Source organism: Dipodomys spectabilis, unplaced genomic scaffold (genome assembly GCF_019054845.1).
Source record: "Dipodomys spectabilis isolate Male_0828 unplaced genomic scaffold, ASM1905484v1 ptg000083l, whole genome shotgun sequence".
Taxonomy (NCBI): domain Eukaryota; kingdom Metazoa; phylum Chordata; class Mammalia; order Rodentia; family Heteromyidae; genus Dipodomys; species Dipodomys spectabilis.
Window position 1 is genome coordinate 3,983,075 of NW_024870760.1, and position 19,579 is coordinate 4,002,653.

The 19,579-nt window shown below is 37.5% G+C and overlaps 1 protein-coding gene across 2 annotated transcripts in view; it reads left to right on the top strand.

The window, feature by feature from the left end:
• Ldlrad4 (low density lipoprotein receptor class A domain containing 4) overlaps positions 1-19,579 on the top strand; it is a 347,246-nt gene that overhangs the window by 123,127 nt on the left and 204,540 nt on the right. The window lies entirely within an intron of this gene.

Here is a 19,579-nt window from a genome sequence, read left to right on the forward strand (position 1 = left end):
GTGAAACTCAGTGGGGAAACAATTATATATTCCTTATGGACTGGCTAACATACTTAGTTTAAAAAGATATCTAGAATGTTGATAAACATTCTGAAAGAGGGAGGATTTGGGACATAGCCTAATAGAGCACAGCTGTTTCTGTTTTTAAAGCATTTCACATCTCAGGTCTTTGCAAAAGTAAAGAATGAAGGCAGGCTTGAATTGAAGATGCGTCATGAAAGAACATTTAAGGATGCTGGCAAGTTGTGTAAAAGTAACAAAGCAAGGGATTTTTAGAAATTAGTAACTAAGGCTGGGCACGGTTGTATATATTAGCGGTCCAAACTATTTGGGAGAAGTAGATTGAGAGAATCACTGTCTAAGTCCAGCTCCAGGCAAAAAATGGAAGACAATATCTAAAAAAATAACTAAACCAGAAAAGGACTTGGAATATTTTTGAATCAAGTGGTAGATCACCTGCCTTGCAAATCAAGACTCTGAGTTCTATTCCTATTGAGATTGGGAGAGTGGTTAAGCAGTAATATTCTAGTCCTTCCCTAGTTGAGCAGATTCTCCTGTGAGCTTCCTGAGCCTCTGCTTCCTAATCTGATATATTAGTAGGATAGTAGGGTTAGCAGGGGTGAAGAAATATTGAAGAGCAGTCTAATGCTTTGTGGGAATTAAGATTTGACAGGTGACTGCTTTAATTTTAGTTATTCTAATGAGGAAATTGAAGAATAAGGGAATTTATAACTTTTTCCAAAGCTGTGGAGAAACCATTCCGGGCCTAGTGTCCAGAGATGAGAGCTGCACTCTGAGAAAGACCAAGCTTCTGTTCTACCCAATTCAAGCCTCTTTCCAACAAAGAAATGTGTTTTTTTTTAAATTATTTTCTTGTAAAGATGCTGTACAGAGAGGTTATAGTTAGATAGGTTTTAGCTTCCAAGAATCTCCCTAGATCAACAGTCAGCAAGAATGGGAACTTGTGACTTTCACTTCAGAGGGATTTTTGGCTGCCTGGCCTCTCTACCTTCCTTGATTTTTTGGTAGATGTTCTGGAAAGCTGCCTTCCCACTGCCCTATTGTTCTCCTGATCTCTGTTTGTAAAAGTAAAAGATACCATGGATATTTCAGGGGCAGGAGAAACTCAGACCTTTAAATGATAAAGCTCCCATAGGGAAAGCATCGCAGTGTGTAGGCAGGCCGACCTGCTGGTATGTGCACACGACAGACAGGGTTACTGGGCTGCCAGCACAGATGCATACCTGTACCTGTGCTAGTGTTACAGACTTGTGAATGGCTGGAAGTGTTTTCAGAAACAGAGCCAATCAATTGGTGCAACCTGAGTGGCTGGCCCACATGTTAGTGCCTATTATAGACCCTAGCCTATGAGGGGGTTGTTTAACAATATTTGTCTTTCAAATATTGTTAACTTCTTTTTTTCCCTTTATCTATAGTATGTTTATGTTTATAGGTGTTCTGCTTACCATAAAACAAAATTATTTTATTTTTTAAAAAGTTTATTGTAAAGGTGATGAACAGGGGGGTTACAAATGTTGGTGATTAAGACATTCCCCATTAATATCTAATTTTTACTGAGCCAATAGCAACCCTTTTCCAATAGATATTTATTTAATAATTCATTGTTATCATTGCATATGTAGGTTTTGATAATAAAATGTAGTATATTTATAAACTTGAATACTACTATGTATGACTAATACAAGTAACTCAATTTGCCAGTCAAATGGAGCCTAAACTGTGGAAATCAGTTCTCCACCTGAAGGGGGAAGGCCAGACTTAGGGAGAAATCTGATATAGTGAGGGGTCATTTCTTGGAGTTCCAAGATATGAAGAAATATTTCCCCTTTCTAATTTAATATGGCCTTTTCTGATTGTCATGTGCAAATAAAGACATGCTATTGTAAATGTGTTCTCTAAAACAAAACAAAATTAAAAGTCCATATTCTGTAGTTTATTTTGAGTAGTATATGTTTTTTTACTCCTCTGTTTCAGTAAGCCAAGCCCATCTTTTACAATGAAAAAAAAAAAACCCCAACACTTAATATGTCCATTAGGCGCAGCTTTCAAAATACAGCAGGTCTAAATTTCCCCTCTAATTTGCTGCTTGAGACTGTTGGCTGCAGCCACTTACAGTTAACTTTGGTGACATACTCTCCAGTAACCAGAAGTTAAAGGTCATGTTGAGAAGGAGTGTGGCTCTAGGAGTCATTAGTTACAGCTTGGGGAGCGTGTAGCAAGCTCCAAGATAATCCCAGCTGTTTCCACTACCTGCACATAATTAAACCTGCAATGATCATGGTTCATGATTGCCTATAACACCATGGGTGTCCAGAAGCCTTTATTAGATTAGTGTAAGCATAGTCACTGCCTGAATGGAACTCTGAATATTATTAGGCTTTAGGTAAGAGAAGTTTCTGATTTTAAGGAAACTTAAAGCTCCATTTACTCCATTTTCCCTTGAGCTGTGACATGAGCTGCATCTACGAACTGGGTGGGCTAAGTCCATGAACACTCATAACCTTCTACCTGCATTTCAACTTGTTGATTTGCTTTAATTTTCCAACAGAAATTCTTGAAGTTACTCTCTAGAAATGTACCTGAAGAACTGCAGAAAGTATTGCTCATATGGTTACTTTTCACTTGTTCTTCATTTCATAAAAATTTTGTTTTCTGTGAAACTTGAAATTGTATAATTTATAACATGTATAGTTGTCACAAATGCATGCAATGTAAAAAAGTATGTGCTTGCATTTTCTTTCGGTGTTTTCTAAACTGTACCAATGTGGACATGCAGTGTGGATGAGGCAAATATACTAGTTTGTACTATTTATAGTTTTGGTGGTGGTACTAGGGTTTAACCCCCATGTGCTGGGTTTGAACTCAGGCCCACGTGCTTGTTAAGCAAGTACTCTTCCACTTGGCCACATTCCCAGCTCTTTTTGCAGGTTTTATTTTTTTTTTTGTTTAAATGCAGTGTCTCACTCTTGCTAGATAGGTGCTCTACCACTGAAGCATGCCTCCAGGCCTGGTAGTGATTGTTATTTTTGAGATGAGTCTCATGTTTTTGCCCAGGCTGGCCTTGAACTATGATCTTCCTCCCTCTGCCCCCTGGGTAGTTGAGATTATAGATGATTTCCACAGCTATAATAGCTTAAATTAACAAAGACAAATGTGCCCTCTTGCTCAAGGTGAAGTGAAGCATGTACTGTTCTGTTACAGCCTTGCCTTTAGCTTTTATGTCTGTGTAGACATCCATGGTTAAAGCATCACTGTCAAGTTCAAGTAAAAGAAACACAACCCTAGAGCACACAGATCTCTGTCTTCCCCATCCCCCTAGTGCTTTTGGTTTAATTTATATTGAAATAATTATTAATAACCTTCTTTTCTTGACACTTAGAATGCAAAGATTATGATGTGCTCTGGGCTCAAGAAGCCTTGCCACCTTGTAAGACAGACATATCAACAAATGATGACAGCATGGTGATAACTGTTGTATTGAAGGGATGCACAAGTTGCCATGAGAACATAGAAGAAACAGTACTTATTTCTGGATGAGAATATTAAGGAAGTTTTCATAATCCTGGTGCAAAATTTCCTATATTCAAGGAAACATAGTTCTATTGACTGGAGAAAGTACATAAAACAGTTAATTATATTATTTAGTAAAAGGTGGTGCTAGAGGACAAAATGTTGTATAGTCCTACACATGAGGTTAGAGAGGTTTATGTTTTATGAACTTCATTATACAGCTTAGGACTTTCATTCTTTGCCATATTTGTCTCATTATATCAGTTACTATTGGTATCTTATGAATTTATTTACAGAAATAGCAAAAACTAGAGAAAACTTCTAGATGGTATATGAATTTAATCCCTATGTCCACTAATCCATTTACTTTCTCCTTATTTTGATATGAGAAACTAAAAAGAAAGAAACAATGAAGAATCATATTAAACAATGAAAATGGTTATTTAAAGTAGATGTGACCAGTTATAAAATAAGAAAGGATAGCGTTAGCAGTAGCAGTAGCATTTGGGCTAGAGTGAGAATAGATACGTTTTCCATTTTGAAGTAATGGCTGCAGGGGGTGAGGAGGAAGTTTTCATCCTCAGTTTCTCAATATCAAGTCATTAACATTACTATGATTCAGTCCAGCTGCTCTGGGCTCAGCTGCAACAAAAGTAAATCAGCCCTTGGGTTTTGGGTATTGATGATGTTTGAGATCCGTCTTTCAAAGGCAGGATGTGGGTGGAGATGGGGAACAGATGGGAAGACCAGGTGAAAGTTGAACCCGTTTGGGAGAGTCCAAGATTCCATTGGGGCCAGACTGTACAGAATAGTGATCCAGAAGGAGGACATTTGGGAGAAATGACCCAGAATAAAAGATGGCACAGGGCACCTAGATTCTAGATCGCTGGCTCACACTGTACAAATGGAGCAAGCTTCTAACTAGATATGACCTTGGGGAAGAATAGAGTAGAAAGATAAATTCATTGTTAATTCTAGAAGATAAGAATTGTATCAGTGTTCTATGAAGAAGATGGGTCTTATGACTCTGGTTCTGGTTATTCATCAAATTGTTTTGAAGTCTCTTTTGTCATTTGAATGTTGACTATTAGGAAAATAGGTAAAAGAATTCAGCAAATCCTCAATTTGTCCATGGCTCTGTGAAAAAAAAAATCTCTTCCTGAAAGGGGCAAGTTCAGGATAAACTATGGTTTATCTTTATGGAACCTGAGATTCTAGCCTGGCCTAAGTTGTCAGAATAGGTCATTTATCTCAGTAAAGCAATAACTATGGCTAGTACTGGAATACAAAGCCAGAAGGACCTACCTCTCTCCTACCTAAGGCATCAAAGTTTTCAGTTAGTGGAAACTACAAACCATTCTTTTAAGTACTCAAGTATCTTTGTTTAGAGAGTTCAGTTCCCAACAAACCTTCCTTCTTTTGGACAAGGGACATTTTCCTTGTAATAGAACAGTCTGCTATCCATTAAAAGAATAAGTATAGCCAGGCACTGGTGACTCATGCCTGTAATCCTAGCTACTCAGGAACCTGAGTTCTGAGGATAGTAGGTTGAAGCCAGCCAGGGCAGGAAAGTCTGTGAGACTCTTATCTCTAGTAAACTACCAAAAAAAAAAAAATCCAGAAGTGGGGCTATGGTTCAAGTAGTAGAATACTAGCCCTGAGCAGAAGAAGTTTGGGGAACAACACCCAGCCCCTGAGCCCTGAGTTCAAGCCTCAGGATCAGCAGGTTTTTAAAAAAAATGAATATATGTATATATATATATATATATATTATATGAAGATACCATATCAAAATTCTAGTGTGAACACAAGCATATAAGTAGCAGGTGTGTCTGCGGTACTTTGAGATCAGCCAGCTTAGATTTTGTGAAGGTGTAAGTTTTCAGAAAAGAAAATTTTATAATGGATGGATGACAGTTGGAGGACTTCAAGCAGACACTATGGGAGACTCAAAGTGAGAAAGCAAGGAAATTTTTACCCCAATAGGTAAAAAAATAACAGTTGAAGATGAGATTGCGTGTTAGCTACCAACAATACTATCATTTGTTGGCTTAGTGTTGGTCTAGTCCCAGGAGAGCAGTTAGAATGCTTCTATTAAAACAGGATACTCCGTATATATTCCCAGTCCTTGGGGTGTTGGAGCTCCTGCGAAGGAGCTGGTGGTTTCCTGGAATATGTCCCATGCTTCAGCCAGATTATGGCTTTCCTCTTCAAACACATGGGTGCTGTGCTGACAGAGAACATTATAATTTAAGAATTATGCCAGATGATTGGGAAGGGACAGATGGGAAAAGACTAAATATTTATGACATTGGAGACTAGAGCAGGAGTGATCTTATAAATAAATACCATAGGTAATGAAAAATATTTGGTCAACAATTTTAAGTGACTCTTTGTCTTAGAAAAAATAAATTTGCTAATAACATTTTTTTTGTGTTTTACTTCCTTCTTTGTTTCCTTATCTCACTGTAATGAGGATATTTGCTCAACTAAAGGAAAATTTCTTCACCCAAAGGACACTAGTGGTTAATTGTGGCTGCTTTAAGAACAAGCTTTTGCTTTTGTCCACTCATTTATTGAAAAATTATTATTTATACGAGGCTAAACCATAGTTTCATATGGTTTATCTTCTAATGGAGAAAAGAAAAGAGACGAGCAGTAGTATCCATCTATGTAATATAAAGTTAGATGGAAAAAATACAGAAAATATAGATGGGAAGGGCCAAATTCTGGTGCTATTTGATGAAGACCTGTGGAGAGTTGAGATCAGCAAGCAAGTGCCCCAGGAGTAGATAGCTCTAGGCAAAGGAACAATAAGGTCAGATAAACTCTCTAGAGTCCCAGGAACAGTGAGGGAGTGGCATGCTTACAGCTGATGAAGGAAAGGACAGGGGAGGCCGGAGAGCTGGGTATACCAGGGTTATTGTGCCAAGTTTCACTCTGAGTAAAATGGAAGCCATTGGAGAGTTTTGAGCAGAGCAGAGAACTGGTTTCCATTTCAGCAAGAAGGTTTTGACTGTTGTCTTGAGATTTGACTGTAATGGAAGGATATAGGGAAAAGGTGGGAGACTGGTTAGGAGATCACACAAATTTTCTCCCTAAGTGAGAGGTGAGCGACTTAATTGATTGTAGTGAAATGGAAGAGGAGGGCAGTTTCCAGATGTGTTTGGAAGGTAAGAAAAGGGAGTTAAAGCTGACGACAGTGACTACTGTATCTCATACAAAGATTCTGAGCTCTAGCCAGGCACCAGTGGCTCACACCTGTAATCCTGGCTACTCAGGAAGCTGAGATCTGAAGATGAGGCTTCAGAACCAGCATGGGCAGGAAAGTCCGTGAAACTATTCAATTAGCCACCAGAAAATAGGAAGTGGCATTGTGGCTCAAATGGTAGAGCGCCAGCCTTGAGCTGAAGAGCTGAGGGACAGTGCCCAGCCCCAGAGTTCAAGCCCCAGAACCAACAAAAAAAGAAAAAAAAAAAGCTTCTGAGCTAAAGAATGCTAATTTGGGAGTAAATTTGAGTGGGAAAGTGAGCTATATACTTTTGGATAAGACAAACTGAATGTGTTAGACATTCCATATTGAGATGTTGAATAAGCAATGGAAAGAATTTTAAGTGTAGCAAGAGGTAGAGTAGTCCAGTTTTAGCCTGGGGATCAGAGTCAGTGAATTGGAGATCACAAGAGAATTAGTATATGCAAGAAAGACAAGGGGATGGGAGATGAGTTGTAGCACTCCAAAGTAAAGAGAGCAAGAGGATGGGAAGCACTGAGAAGGAATGGCAGTGTCTCTGGGCAGGATCCCTGGGCCCATGGAGAACTTATTCCTTGCTATAGGAGTGATCAGCTGGGGCAACTATAAAGTAGCAAGAAGAGGTCTTATGTGCCATATTGGTGTTTACATGGAAGTCACTGGTAGTCTGGACAAGCTGCTTTGGTGCAATGAGAGCCAGACTAGTTGGAACCTGTTTAGGGGAGAATCATAAAATAAAGATAATTTGTTTGTGGTATTAAGTTGTAGGAGCAAAGAAATGGGGACTGGGGCAAGGAATAATTTTTGAAGATATAGAAACCAGTTCTCAAAACACATTCGTATGCTGATGTGAAAGATCTTATAGAGATGATGTTAATATAATCAGTATGTGTCAAAATGTCCAGGATTGCCTGTCATTTGGATACTCTTTAGAATAATTAAGAGCAAGAACAGAAATACCAGTGGATTATGGTTGGATTTCATTCTTTAAAATTTCTTTCTTAACATTTTATGGAATCATGGATTGTAGAATTGAAGAGAGACTTAAAGATGCAATTTAGTACATAGCATGTATGAAGCTCTGGTTTCTATCTCAGCACTACAAAAATCGTTCTTGTCAACAACAAAAATGGCAAGAACTATGATAACATAGAATGTAGAGGGAGCTGGCAATGTGTGCATGCTACTCCAGAACTTAGGAAGGCCAGGCAGTAGGATCATTGTGAGTTCTAGACTAGCCTGAGTTACAATAGCAAGAGACTCTTCCAAATAATAATAATAATATGAGGACTTTGTTATATGGCTAGTGAAGATCTTCTCCCAGTCTGTGGGCCTTATCTTGCCAGATTTGTCCTTTGCCATTTCAATGCAGTCCCGCTTTCCAGCCTTTCTTTGATTTATGGTGTTTCTGGATCTTTTTTTAGGAAGTTTCAACCTGTGCCAAGGAGCCCTAGTGTATTCCCTGTAATCTTTCAGGGTATCTGCTCTTCCCTTGAGGTCTTTGATCTATTTGGAGTTGATTCTGGTGCAGGATGATATATAAGTATCTACCTTCAGTTTTCTGCACATGTATAGTCAATTCTGTTGTTGAAGAGGCTGTCTTTCTTCCATCTGATGATTTTGGCTCTCTTATCAAAGATTAAGTGATCATAGATCTGTGGGATCATTTCTGGGTCTTCATTTCTATTCCATTGGCCCTCAGGCCTATTCATGTGCCAGTACCAAGCTGTTTTTATGGCTTTAAAATAGAGTTTGAAGTTTGGTATTGATATTCTTCCAGCACTGTTTTTCCTGCTAAGGATTGTTTTTGCTATTCAGGGTCTTCTATTATTCCACATGAATTTTTGGATTGCTTCTTCTATTTCATTAAATAATACTGTTAGGATATTGATGGGTATTGCATTGAGTTTGTAGATAGCTTTTGGCAGTATTGCATTTTCAGGATGTTAAGTCTCCCAATCCAGGAGCATGGGAGGTTTTATCTACTTTCTTAAATCTGCTTTAATTTTCCTTTTCAGGTTTTTAAAGTTTTCATCAGAGAAGTCCTCTACTTCTTTGGTTAAGTTAATGCCTAGGTGTTTTCTTTTTTTGAGGCTATTACAAATGGAGTTGTTTTTCTGATTTTAGCCTTATTCTTCTCGTTGTTGGCATACAAATAAAGCTACTGATTTTTGTGGGTTAATTTTATAACCTGCAACTTTGCCAAAGTTTTGGATCAGCTCACCTCCCCCTCCCCCGCCATAACAAATCCTCAAAGAAACACCAACCCCATTAATAAGTGGGCTAAAAAGTAAGCAAAGAGACTTATCTGGAGAGGAAATAAGAATAGCCAATAGACATATGAAGAAATGTTCAACATGTCTGACCATAAAAGAAGTACAAATCAAAACAACATTGAGACTCCACCTCATCCCAGTTAGAATGGCCATTATCAAGAAAACAAATAATAACAGATGCTGGTGGGGATGGGGTCAAAGGGAACACCACTACACTGTTGGGGTGGAACTGTAAACTGACTCAACCACTCTGGAAAGCAGTATGGAAGGTCCTCAAAAGACTAAACATAGAGCTCCCCTATGATCCAGCAAACCCATTTCTGGGAATTTACCCAAATGATCACAAACAAGGCTATACTAAATCTACCAGCACAGCTATGTTCACTGCAGCATTATTTACATGGAACCAACCCAGATTCCCCTCAGTAGGTGAATAGATCAAGAAAAAGTGATATATATATATATATATATATATATATATATATATATATATATATATTAGTATTCAGAAAGAATGACATCACTCCATTTGTAAGGAACTGGAAAGACTTGGAGAAAATAATACTAAATGAAGTAACCCAGACCCACAGAAACATAAGCTCCATGGTTTCCCTCATTTGTAATAATTAGTGTATGTATAGGAATAATCCTAGCAGAGGATCACAAAAGCTCAATAGCTATGTACATATGACCATATAAAATGAAGCTAATAGAAATGAGCTCCAAGATATGGAAAAAAGAGGTTTCTTAAAAAATGTTGTATCTCTTTTCTTTCTTTTTTTCCCCTTTGGTTTATCCCCTGTTGTCATTGTTTTTTATTTTGGTAGTCTGTGTTTTTATATACATTTATCTGACTTGGGAAAGGGAAGGGGAATAATAAAATGGTAAGACAAAGGACAAAGGGTGAATCAATGCAACAGGGCTGCTCAGAAGACACTATGTTGCAAATGAACTTTACAACTTGGGGAAAAGTCAGGGTAGGTGAGGTGAAGTGGGAGAAAATGGAGGGGTAACACTGTTGGACTAGAAATATACTTATTACCTTACTTATATAATTGTAACCCCTCTGTACATCACATTTGCAATAAAATAAAAAATAATATTTTTCAGACTCTTTAACTAGAAATGAGTATTCCAAATGAAATAGGGAAGTCTAACCAGATATATATATATATATATATATATATATATATATTTGAGAATACCTTCCAGAATTTTCCTGACCACCTCCTCCATTTTCTGCTGGAGACCCTGGGGTCTCAGTAGCTTACTTCAATGCTCAGATGAAGCATTAAAAATTAATGATTTAGCCCTGACAATATTGTCAATGAAAAATGTAGCAATTAAAATTCTTATTTGAGGATAAACCATATTTAGCATAAGAAATGGAGAAAATTCCGTTTCTGAGTCTCAGGATAGTCTTCTGTTTACTTCTGTTTTGGTGCCTGGAGTAGTTCAGGACTTGTCATTCATGCCTGCATGAATGAATGAATAAATGGTTGACTAGAGGGAAAGAGGAAGAATGGGTACATCATTACTTTTATCCCCATTTGGGAGCCCAGGTTTATGCTGTGAATCCCTGTGGATCTTTATGTTGATTCCACCAGCTGGGATGATCCTCACACCCCCACATGCCACAGAAAGGACACCTGTTTGTGGACAGCTTAGAGTTGTTAGGTTTTGTGATGTATGTTGTTTTCTTTCTTTTCTCTTTCTCTCCTTCTCCTCTCCTCTCCTCTCCTCTCCTCTCCTCTCCTCTCCTCTCCTCTCCTCTCCTCTCCTCTCCTCTCCTCTCCTCTCCTCTCCTCTCCTCTCCTCTCCTCTCCTCTCCTCTCCTCTCCTCTCCTCTGTTGGTCATAGAGCTTGAACTCTGGGCCTGGGTGCTGTCCCTCAGCATTTCAGCTCAAGGTGAGTGCTCTACCACTTGAGCCACAGTGCCATTCTAGTTTTCTGGTGGTTTATTGGAGATAAGAGTTTCACAGACTTTCCTGCTGGGCTGGCTTTGAACCATGATCCTTAGATCTCAGCCTCCTGAGTAGCTAGGATTATAGGCATGGGCCACTGGTGCCTGGCTTGCTGTTTTCTTAGTAGAGAAAATCATGAGATTATGTGAGGTTTGCCTCTTTTTTTATTTTAATTTTATTGTCAAGGTGATGTATAGAGGGGTTTACATATGTAAGGTAAAGAGTACATTTTCTGTACCCCGCCCTCATTTTTCTCCCATTTGCCCTCCCTCCAACTTCTCCCGTGAGGTTAGTCTTGATGAATGTGTGATAAATGCTCCAGCTTCCTTTTCTATTTAAGTGCATTTATTTATAGCCTACAGATTGAGAACCCTTAATAGTACTCAGCAAGGCATACAAGATTCTTCACAACTGGATGTCTGACCCAAGGTCTATTCCCATATCACAGACAAATCCTATAAGAATGCAAGTTAGGTGCCCCATCCTGTGCCTTTATGTATGTATCTTGACCAGAAGGCTTGCTGCTTTCTTTTTCCTTTGCATGAATCCATTGAGATAGACTTTCTGATACATACATGCATTTCTGTGTGTGCACACACTGTATTATAATACGATAATTTGCTAAATGTCACAGTGTGTCCATCTTTGAGCTCAAAATCCATGAATGTCTCTGATCTTCAGCAGAGTAGAAGTTACAATAGTCAAACAGCCTAAATGACTTCTCAGTACTTCTGTGACTTCATAGCTGGCTCAGTCACCTCACTCCTAGGCAGTGTCCTTATCAAGTGGTATCCCTAATAGTAACCCACCCATGGAGATGCTCAATTCCAATTCCTTGAAATAAAAGGAAATGTAACTGAAATGTGTCTATCTTTGTGGGAGTAGAAGGATGTGTACTGGCATTCCTGTTCAGATGATGTCATAAGAAATTAGGCACTTTGTTAGTGTCATTAAAACTGTGATGTTGATGGATATAGTATTCTACACATAGTATTTATAGAACTATTGCCACTAAAATAGGCTTTTATTTTTTCTAGTTATAAAACAATTCATAAAATTCACAAGAAGTCAAAAAGTAATCAGTGACTCTAGTACCCAGAACTAGTGATTATTTATGTATAGGACATATACTTTTCAACTGCTTGTCCTATTTTTTGTTCCTTAGGTTTTTAAAGATGATTTTTACCGACTTCCAGTTAGTACTGTCTAGTATACTGTAAAAGAAGTTAATAAGAATACCTTTCTCATATTAAATGTAGAGAAAACCATGGAAACAATTTAAATTAATTCCTTGGTTTTAAATATGAAAAAGGCATGCTATAATGTGCCATTTTGAGTCTTAATATACTTCTACTGACTTTTAAAATGGTAGTTTTTTGATGGGAAGTTAGATAAAATTTTCAAGATGCTCCCAAGGGTAATTGTAGGACTAGAAGTCTAAATCCTGTCAGACTATTGGACTTTCAAGAGCACATTATACATGTTTAACTTATAGCTCTCAGAGATTTTGAGACACATGAAGATAATCTTTTCAGCACCGTAATGAGAGTGATTGGCTAGATTATAAAATGGATTGAGATTTTTAAAAATTGATTTCTATATTCAGTTGGGAGACTCTTCTATGTTAATCTTATTACATGGGTAAATAATCCTTTTATCATGTTATAGTCATCTTTCTGAAGGACATCTATGGTTTCAGCAGTACCACTTAAGATGTGACTTTTATTAAATGCTTGTGGGGGTAACTTAATTCATTACACAGAATATAAACCTTCAAATTAAATTCCTCTTTGCTCCAAATTTATGACTGGCAACGTCAGCTTTGTCTTTGAGTGAGGTCAGAGACTTGTTAGTGAAGCTGGTGCCTGTGTTCTGCATTCTGACGGAGTGTGCCCCTGGCCATGCAGGCTTGCTGAGATGTGAGAAGCTTCTACGTTTTCCTCTCCAGGTTCCCAGAAGAGATGAATGTTGATTGCACACTGGATTATAGGTCTCCTACAAGTTATACAATAAATATACCTTGAAAATTTTCATAGTAGAATGTATGTGCATATCATTGCCAATATAACTCACATTCTGGCAAAAGTTTGCTCTTAAGAATTACCATAAGATTTATCCTTTTTTGTTGTTGAGGATTCTCAAGGCATTATTTTCAGAATTAGCTAAATCATTACTTTGTGAATGCTTTTATTTTGGCTTCCAGTGTGCTAATTATTCCAACATTCCAACTTCATTAAAGGCCAACGGATAACACTATGGAAGCCCTTTTCCTTTTTTGATCAAATTAGTATCTAAGGTTATCTTAACATTGATGTGTGTCAACCAATGATAATGCCCATGCCTTCGGTTCCTTGATAGCTGTAGTGGCAACCAGTACTAGCAACCAGTACTCTTTCTTTCATCAGGTTTTCTGCTTCCTTTTACCTGCATTGCTTAGTTGATAGTGTTTTATCTTTTGAGGGATGTTTTCCATCTTTGTCAAACTTTATTTTTATTATAGGAAATCTTGTACCTTGTAGGGTAGATTTATATATGTCAATATGAAAATTGTGATTTCTATACTGGGAAATATAAACATATGTTGGTTATGGTAAAATTATTCATACTAATTTTAGAGACTTGCTTACATTTTGCTAACAGCTAGGTTTGACCACTCTGTTATTCACAGTATAAGTACTTTTAAAAGTCACCTATTACTGAGAGCAAGTCATAGACTTCAATGTCAGCAAAGATGGAGCCAGAATAACTCTCAGTTTTCAGGTCTGTGAATGGTAGAAGTGTGAACTAAATGAGTCAGTGTTGCTATATGAATTTTAACAGAAATAACTAACATAGACTACTTTGCCAATTCACATAAAATGGCTGATTTTACAGCTGAGATATAATGCTGAGATATTATATATAGGTCTTTATTTTGTTACTGAGATTGTATCTGTGAAAACTAAGGCTTTAAAAGAGTATAGGAAACAGTGAACTAATAGAATGTTAACTCTACCATGTAGATTAAATTTAGCTCCTGTGAGGAATATTTGTTCTCCTGGAAGTCAGGATTGAACATTCATCTTCAAATTCAGATTTTTAAGTTAAAATTACTGAGGTATAGGATATTCTTTAAAAACTCTATAAATATTTAAGTCTGGAACTCATACAAAATGCCAGAATATTCTATTTCTTTCCTGGTTTCAGGACTCCTAAAAGCTATTTTTTGGTCAAAGCAAACAAAATGCTTTGGAAATGCTCTGACTCTGTTCTTTTCCTTTGTCTTCTCTCACATGATATACCGAAGTGGATAGTATTATTTGTACATAATTAGAATGACTTTTTTTTCTTAGTTTTTATGTTCTGTTACAGGAAATTCATTCCCCAGCTTTAATAAGTCAGGGTCTTCCCCACTGGACTCCTTCCTCATCAGTGAGATTAGAGGATGGGGCCAGTGTACCTCCAGCTTCTTATAGTTAGGACTGAATCTCTAAGTCAATCTAAGACATGAAAATTTCATTGAAAGCTTTATGTAGGTATGTAGAAAAGCTAAAGAAAGAAGACCCCAAAATTGGCGAGAGTTCTATTATTATTGGAAGTGTAAATATTGATTATAAATCTGTTGTTGACTCTGCCACTTTAGGTAAGAAATTAGGGAATGGGCAAAAGGAAATGCCTTTTTTTAATTCTAAAAGTCCTATTTCCCCCCTTCCCCACACAGTCCCACCCCTACGGGGGACCCATGCCTATAATCCTAGCTACTTGAGAGGCTGAGATTGGAAGGATCATGATTCTAGGTCAGTCTAGGCAGTAAAATCTGTGAGACTTCCTCTCCATGAAAGAAATCTAGACATGGTGGCTTGCCCCTGTTATCCCAGCTATGAAGGAAGCCTAAAAGTAGGAGGATCATACATTGCTCAGGTGCTGATCTGTTATTTTGGCAACTATGAAAAGCCTAAAGTAGACAGATTGTGGCTCAAAAACATGGCTGAGCATTTAACAGGACCCTAAGAATAACCAGCAAGAAACAGAATTGGAAATATGGCTCATCAGGAGAGCATCAGCATGACAAATATGAGACTGTGAGTTCAAAACCTAGTACTACTATATAAAAGCTAATTTGCTGGGTGCCAGTGGCTCACACCTGTAATCTTAGCTACTCAGGAGGCTGAGATCTGAGGATCACGGTTCAAAGCCAGCCGGGACAAGAATGTCTGTGAGACTCTTATCTCCAATAAACCACTGGAAAACCGGAAGTGGTGCTGTGGCTCAAGTGGTAGAGTGCTAACCTTGAGTTGAAGAGCTGAGGGACAGCGCCCAGGCCCAGAGTTCAAGTCCCATGATTGACCAAAAAAATAAAAATAAAAAAAGCTAATTTTTTTTAAAAAAGAAATGATTTAAATATAATAGGTGATTTTTTAAAAATCTGTGGTTCTTGACAAAACAGATCTTTGAGTTGCTCATTCTTTTAAAAATTGTTTTATTATTATAAAGGTAATACACAGAGGGGTTACAGTTATATAAGTCAGATAAAGAGTACATTTCTTTCTTTCAGTGTTGAACCTAAATTTTATTTTATATTTTTTAAATGTAATTTTATTGTCAAGGTGATGTACAGAGGGGTTACAGTTCCACAAGTAAGGTAATGAGTACATTTCTTGTCATACAATGTTACCCTCTCTCTCATTTTTCTCCCATTTCCCTCCTCTCAATCTTCTCTCCTCACCCCCCCCCCCCCCGCCAAGTTGGAAAATTCATTTCTTTTTATTTTTTTATTTTTTATTTTAAAATACTGTACAGAGGGGTTACAATTACATGGGCAAGATAATGAGTACATTTCTTATCAAGCATTGTAGCCTCCTCCTTTGTTTACCTTTCCCATCCCTTCCCATCCTCCCCCTACCCACCCCCCCCAATCCTCCCCCGCCACCACCAAAGTTGTAAAGTTCGTTTTCTACATGACAACTTGTTCTTCTCATTGTTGCAATGGGTCCACCTGTATCCTTATTTAAAAGACTTGTTTTTCCCCTTCCCCTCCACAAATTATAGGGACATCAAATACAGTGAAAGCAGGGGTTATACCGTGGGGGAGGGACATACAAAGCAACAAAGAAATAATCTTATAAATGTGTTAGAAACAAATGCATGAAAAAAAACATTTAAATACATATCTTAGGGTTCATTTCCCTAACATCACCTTATCTGACCTTTTCTGCTTGACTAGAAATTGCAAATAAGGGAAACCATGGGACCTATGTTTCTTTGGGCTTGGCTTACTTCACTTAATATAATTTTTTCCAAGTCTTTCCATTTCCTAGCAAATGGGGCAATGTCATTCTTTCTGATGGAGGCATAGAATTCCATTGTGTATATGTGTGTGTGTGTGTGTGTATATATATATATATATATATATATATATATATATATATATATATATTTCTTGATCCATTCATCTACTGAGGGGCATCTGGGTTGGTTCCAGATCTTAGCTATGGTAAATAATGCTGCAATAAACATAGTTGTGCTGGTAGCTTTAGTGTGGTCTTGTTTGTAAACATTTGGGTAAATGCCCAAAAGTGGGATTGCTGGGTCATAGGGGAGTTCTATGTGGAGTCTTTTGAGAAACCTCCATACTACTTTCCAAAGTGGTTGAACAAGCTTACACTCCCACCAACAATGAAGTAAGGTTCCCTTCTGTCCACATCCCCTCCAGCATCTGTTGTTATTAGAGTTCTTGATTTTTGCCATTCTAACTGGAGTGAGGTGGTATCTCAATGTTGTTTTGATTTGCATTTCTTTTATGGCTAGGGAGGTTGAGCATTTCTTCATGTGTCTATTGGCCATCCTTCTTTCTTCTTCAGAGAAGTTTCTCTTTAAGTCTTTAGCCCACTTATTTATTGGGCAGTTGTTTTTTTGAGGATTTGTTGTTGGGGGATGGAAAATTCATTTCTAACATACTGTCTTGTGAGTATTGCTGTTATATTGATTCACCTTTTGCCCTTTGTCTCACTATTTTGTTGTTCCCCTACCTTTTCCCAAATCAGATAAACATATATAGAAGATATAGGGTACCAAGATCAAATACGGTGACAACAGGAGATAAACCAAAGTGGGGGGAAAAAAAACAAAAGAAAAGAGAAATAACTTCACATAGTACATTAAAAACAACAATGAAGAAAAAACTTCTTGTTTCCATTTCCTGGAGTTCATTTCAATAAATACTATTTTATATGACCCAAGGCACATTGGTATTGCACCTTCATCTTTCTCTCCTAAGGATATCCTCTTTTGGTCTCATTGTGTGTGAATACTTGTATAATTTATCATGACCTATTGTATTTTAGATCTATTTTCTGCATATCAAGGAAAACATGTGCCACTTGTCTCTCTGAGGGTGGCTTACCTCATTTAACATGAGTTGTGGGGCTGAGAAGGTGGCTCAGTGGTAGAGCGCTAGCCTTGAGCTGAAGAGCTGAGGGACAGCGCCCAGGCCCAGAGTTCAGGCCCCACAACCGGACCAAAAGAAAAAAAAAAGATTGTTTCTACATTTATTCATTGCCTTGCAAATGACCTAATATTATTCTTTCTAATGGCTGTTTAAAATTCCAATGTGTATAGATACCACATTTTTTGGATCCACTAACCTATTGTAGGGCATCTGGGCTGTTTCCTTAACTTGCTTATTGTGAATAGGGCAGTGATAAACATGGATGTGTGAGTGTCTTTATGGTATCCTAGCTTGTGATGTTCTAGGTAGATGCTGAGGAATAGTATGGCTGGGTTGTAGGGCAGGTCTATGTTTAGTTTTTTGAGGAAACTCCAGACTGCTGTCCAGAATGATTTACATTCCCATGAGCAGTGCAATAGGGTTCCTTTTCCCCTATATCCTCGCCAACATTTGTTGTTCAGATTCACAATGTTGGCCAATATAACTGTAGTGAGATGGAATCTAGGACTTGTTTTATTTGCATTTACTTTATGGCCAGGGACGATGAGTATTTCCTAAGTTGCTTATGCTATTTTCCACTCTGATATTGTTCATCTGAAATCACCATGATATTGTCACTAAAATGTGTTTAATGTTTAATCCTTAATTTCCTTCAACTTCTGGGTTGGCAAAAAATCCTCAAGTTCCACAAAAATTGGGGAAAATATTTTCTTTTTTCTTTGTTTTGTTTGACTTTTACTCTGTTGAGGATATCTTCTGGTACTGGTGTGTCAAAACATAGTGTAGGAGCCAAAACTTCATTGGTTCCAAAGTTTCCTAAATATCTCATTGAAAGAACAAAGATTTAGTGGCTGCATTCTCAACCCATGATTTACCTAAACACTTGCTAAATTGGAAGTTAGTTTTCAGTTTTCCTTCTTATATATTACCAAATACAAAGTACCAAGTAAATATTCTTATAAAATATTATTAGCCAAAGAAGGGTTTACTATCAGCGAATTATCTACTTCTCAGTTTTGGAGTGTCCATCAGAATCACTCTGGTAACTTGTGCCATCCAGGCTGTGTTTAGAGCCAAGAAGAGCAGTGGATTTGGCTGGGACCCAGGCCTCATTCGATAGTGTTGAAAGATACTTACGTGATTCCCATGTGTGGCTGAGATGAGAGCCTTTCTCTTAGCATATTTAATTTGTTTGGAATATCACAGCAACCCATGTTTTAAAAGAATATTTATGGGTGAGGCTATTGAATTGTACAATATGGTAGATAGAGAAAGTTTTCAAGGATAAGGTAGGATCAAGTTGAAAGCCTGCCTCGATCAACACCAGTCTGGTTAACTTGGACAGATGTTTTACTGTGTGTGGCCTGCAATTACAGTCCAGATTTTTGTACTATTCTTGAGTGCTTAATAGCATGACAGCAATTTTCTGATATTTTCTATTCACATCTAGTTTCTAGTAAATTCAGATATTTTCTGTCCAGTCTGTTTTAATTCCAGTGGTTATATAATGAAAGATCTGTAGTTTGATTTGGGCTAACAACCAACTATTGAGAAAATTTAAATTTTTGTGAATTTAGGATTTAATGAGTTCACATTATTATTTTCATTAAGAAGTTTTCTAAGGAAATTAGTAGCACAAACCTTTACAGAATAATGTTGAAATAAGAAATAAACTATTTAGAGACCTTTGATGCATGTAGGCATGCTCAATGCAAATGAGTCTCACATGTACACAAAACCAGATTTGGAAATAGGCTATATGGCAGGGTGGGCCAAGCTTGAATAGAATGAGAATAGTAATCTGTGCTACTGATGAAATCAAGGCCAGAGAACTGAAGAGGCTATGATAGACAGTGCCAACAAGGGGGTCTAGGACTCTTCCTATGGCTCTTTACTGGCCATCTAACAAGTGGGATGTCTTGTGTGAATTCTCCCAGCTTCTATGGAGAAAAATCACAGGATGCAAGATGATAGTCAATATAAGATACACATGATCAGTGATAAATGTTGCATAATTGCTTAAACTGTTAGCAATATCTGAAAATTGAAAATTTACTTTAAAGTCCTGAGTGAATGCCATTTTCAAATAGTGATTTGTACAGTTTTCAGGGACCCTGTGTTCAGTGCTGCC